We start from the raw sequence: 5,030 nt of genomic DNA on the forward strand, positions 1-5,030 counted from the left end.
AAGGGAACATCAATGTTTAAAATCACTCCTATTCGTTTAGCCAGCAGAATGGCTAAATTACGAGAAAATATAAGGACAGAGCACCTAAATGAAGAAGAAAAGGAAAAATTGATCGAAGTATGCGAAAAATATCACGACGTTTTCTATCTAGAGGGCGACCAGTTGGGATGCACTAATGCAACAGCGCATGAAATCCAGGTCAGCCCAGGGACAGCACCCATTAATATCAGGCCTTATAGGTTACCAGAAAGTCAAAAGACGGAAATAAATAAACAAGTACAGCAAATGCTGAATGATGGAATAATCCGACATAGTACCAGTCAATGGAATGCACCACTGTTAGTGGTACGAAAGAAAAGCGATGCGTCAGGCATACCAAAAATGCGTATCGTACACTCATAAGGAGCGTACGAAATTGCACTATCGACAAACGTTACAGTATACATATATTTTGATATGAAGATATTATTACATATTTTTATATTAAATATGTGTATATTTAATTTATAAATAATATTATTTAAAAACATAAGTATGTATAAGTGCAAGCTTGTGATTGTACATTGAGCATTAAATTTGATTTTTTTTCGAGATTTTTTTGCTACAATGTATCGTCTGCTTTCGTAAAACATGTAGAAGATTGATTTTCGTTAGTAGCTCGCAAAGCGTGTAACACAAGTGTGCTATTATTTCTTTTGCTTAAATTGGATTGTGTATGATCGATTGCAATGGTGATACGGTTCGTAGATTTGTTCAAACTAGGTGAGAAACCTTCTATTGAGGTAATCACCTTTGCACAAAGATACGGACTCATAGCTCGGAATTTCAAGTGTCCAGTGTGCGATAAGGACATGATTCTATGCACTGCTGAATTTCTTTCGGACAAATATCGTTGCCAATGTCGAAGTTTTAAAACGACGAGATCAGTGAGAACTGGTTCGTTTTTTGGCAAATCGAAGTTATCAATGATCGAAATTTTACAATTGACATATTTTTGGATTCATAAGTACACCCAGATTCAGGCTTAGAGGGAATTTCAATGTTCCCCGCATACGACGGTCGACTGGTACTATTTCTATAGCGAATTATGCGTCGGTATTTTACTAGAAGAACGTGGACAAATTGAAAGTCCGGGTATTGTTGTAGAAATCGACGAATCGAAGTTCGGCAAGCGAAAGTACCACTGAGGTAAACATGTAACAGGGCAGTGGACCTGACGCCACCACCATCCCTCACCACGGCCGTTTTCAGATTTCCTGGCGGCTCAGCCTCAGCGCACTGAAAATGGTAGAGGGGAACATGGGGGCGACGAGAGAGAATTTCGGAGTCAACGAATAGGCGCGCAAAATGAAAAGACAGCGAGTAGGATACCGATCCGTTTATTACCATCAAATAAACGGCGGATTTTACAATACAAATCTCGTCGCGTACAGTGTGTTCTCCAAAGGCGGCTCACGACTATTCCGAGTCGTGGTTTCTAGCCTGCCTCAGACCTGTCCCTATCTCGGTGTCCCTACCGAATCCGCGAATCCCCTTGCGGCGCGATTTGCGATCCTAACAGGTCTCGTTGGAGACGAGCCTTTCCTTCCTCGGGAGTGTGCCCTCCTCTGACGTTGGTAGCCACCTGAGGCATCCGTGTGTCCGCACCATTCCCGCTCGACAATCTTCTCGCGCACTAAATTCTCTAAATAAGACCGCCCTCGCGGTACTTACCGAAAACTGGCTGTCCCATCAGTCCCGTACCAAATCCAAATCGTGGTGGCTGTGTCCCTTCCCCCTATCCCCGTGGTGCTGCATCCCGGCTCCACGAGGGTGTCCATCAAACACTCGGAACTTCACACACTCGGCCACGCACTGGCACTAGACCATACAAAAAACCCGGGAGCCATGGTTCTCTGCGAGTGATCCGGATAATTGCAATCCGCGATTATCCGATAGCTCTGCTATCGCCCAAGCACGGAAGAAGGACTCATTTCTCGCGGTCCGCCCGACACCCGAGTCCTTACACGCGGACTCCCCGCGACACACTCTCTTTATCCTACCTACCGCTCTTCGCGGTAGTTCAAAAATCAAAACAAATCTCCTCTCCGGCGCCCTCTCCGCGGACCAGCAAACCGTGGCCGTTCAAAATTCCCGGGGTACCGGCAGTGCGTCCTGGCGGTTGAGCACCCCTTGCATGCGGGCTCTCAACCCAAAAGGGCCCCATGCCTCCGCCGCCAGTCCACTACTTTCCCCCGTTCCTTCCTCCCGAACCACGGACCTACGAACTCTTTGGAGATGGAGCCGGAGGCACTGCCGTGCTGTTTGCAGCGCACGGGCGTGCGGGGCTTTTGTAATGTGTCGTCCTGACGCCACGTTACAAGGTAAAATAATTTGGTAAATATGAAGAAACGAATCAGATAAGCCGATGTCAAATAAGTGGAGGCACATATCTTAAATATTACGAAGACTATATCACTTATAGTGTGCCAAATAGCTGAGTGGATAAGATGTTGACTTAGTGAACGTAAGATTCTCGAGGTTCAAATAGCGGTATTTTTTATCCGATTTACAGTACAATTTCTAAAATAGCAGTAAAAGTCCTCTCTTTCCTTTTTAAATATTAAAAGAGGAGATTTTGCTGCATATAATCACTAACTACACGCGCCAATGCCAATGTGACGCATTCGCCCCACTGAATATTGTCGGGTGTCACACCGATACACTAACCCTCTCACAAATTTGCCCTACAAAAGATGGCGGCCAGTCCCGACCATTTCAAAAAAGTTGCCTCAGTTCTCTCAACGGCAGGGTACTGGAAGCTAGCGGTCTAGTTGTATATAGAAGTCTGTGGTCTCCAATAAGTGGTCTGTGGTCTAGTGTATGTCCATGGCATCTCCCCACTCGCCTGCGTGAAGTTGGCCAGCCAACTTTTATTTTTTAAACCTTTTTTTTATTCCGATCGTTTGATAGTAGTTTAATAGTGTTTGATAGTCTTGTAAAAACGTTTGATAGTCATTAGTCTTTTCATAAAATCAAAATCTGGTGTGAAGTTGGCCGGCACTTTTTTGTTTCTAATCAGATTTTGTTTTTCCGGAGCTCAATCGATGCAAAATCGTTTGATAGTTACGAATTGACTAATAAAAACGTTTGATAATCCATTGTTTGCAAGAAAAATGAGAAAAACAATATGCGAATCAAGGATCCCAATCGATTCCTGGATCAGTGTGTCCGTTGAATTAGACTATATTGCAAACTTTTTTTACTTCCAATCGTTTTATAGGATGGACAAAACGTTTAATAATCAATAGTTTTTTTAGAAGAGCCAAATCGATGTACGACGTGAAGTTGACTGTCGTTTCCTTGCTTCTTGTCCAGAATCAGCTTTTTTCAAGACACGTAATAGGTCAGGTTTTAGGCATTTCTATAATTACATAATAGTCGTAAGTCAGCAATTGTTGTCATAAGTTATTTTTATGAGCCACCAGAACTATGCTTTCTGATGATTCTTTAGTAGGTAAACAGGAACACACTCATAATACTGTAAGCTTATATCGGAACATATGCATGGACGCCTATATGACGTCAGCTGTGATGGCCTTTCAGAATGGCTCAGTAGAAGCCTATAAACAATGCATAGTTGTCACCGTATGGCAAACTCGTGCATACAATATTACTTGTATAGCAGTGCGGGGATCGGTTAAAACGGTATTCAGCCACGTTTTAACCAATCAGCGTCTGCTGACAACTATACAACCGTGTATGCGTGGGTTTACACCATTACATCATGATAAACTATTGACTATCAATCGTTTTGTCTATCCTTTAAAACAATTGGAAGTAAAAAAAGTTTGCAATATAGTCTAATTCAACGAACACACCGATCGAGGAATCAATTGGGATCCTTGATTCGCGTATGGTTTTTCTCATTTTTCTTGCAAACGATGGACTATCAAACGTTTTTATTAATTAATTCACAACTATCAAACGATTTCGCATCGATTGAGCCGTGGAAAAGCTATAAGTCCATTCGTGAAAGCATTTTCACGTGCGCCGGAGCACTATAGTTGTGTTCGAAAATGAGCCGAGAGCGGGGAGCGCATCGTTGTTTCTCTGTTCATTGCATGCATTTGATCGTGACACTGATATTTGAAAAAAACTATTGACTATCAAACGTTTTTACAAGACTGTCAAACACTATCGAACGACTATAAAACGATTGGAAGTAGAAAAAGTTTGTTATATTGTCTAACGGCCAATTTCTTCACCTTCGGATAAAATTTATCCTCCGAATAAATCCCCAGCTAACTAATCATTTTTAAGTTTTAGAAGTTTATCCGCAGGATAAATTTTATCCGAAGGTGAAGAAATTGGCCATAAGTCAATGGACACACCGATCGAGGAATCGATTGTATCGTATTGATTGGGATCCTTGATTCGCGTATGTTTTTTTCATTTTTATCAAACGATTTTGCATCGATTCAGCTCCGGAAAAACAAAATCCGGTTAGAAACAAAAAAAGTGCCGGCCAACTTCACACCAGATTTCGATTTTGATGTTCTGAAAAGACTAATGATTATCAAACGTTTTTACAAGACTATCAAACACTATCAAACTACTATCAAACAGCCGGAATAAAAAAAAGTTTAAAAAATAAAAGTTAGCCGGCCAACTTCACGCAGGTTCCCCACTCATCTCTGGTTAAACTCATCTCTGGTTTAACCAGAGATGAGTGGGGAGATGCACAACGCTCCGGTTTTAGGCGATACCAAAAGCATGGCGCTAAATCGTAGCGGCGAGTCCGGGAGTAGGATTTCGTGATCATCGCCTCTGTCGATGTTACAGATTTCGCGTAGCCGCGCGGGTCATGATCATCGTTCCAGCTGATATTGCAGTCAGCGAAAATGAATGGATTGCTCGGTGGTGGGGAAAAAGTTGCCGCCCCTCACAAACCGTTCTTGACAAACAGGCGGGGCAGCAAGGTCTTCCATCCAACCGAACCCTAAATATTTGTATGGACGTAATGCGCTAACAAATGTGTATATTCAGCA

Source organism: Cephus cinctus, unplaced genomic scaffold, assembly GCF_000341935.2.
Source record: "Cephus cinctus unplaced genomic scaffold, Ccin1 Ccin1_scaffold0394, whole genome shotgun sequence".
NCBI classification, from domain to species: domain Eukaryota; kingdom Metazoa; phylum Arthropoda; class Insecta; order Hymenoptera; family Cephidae; genus Cephus; species Cephus cinctus.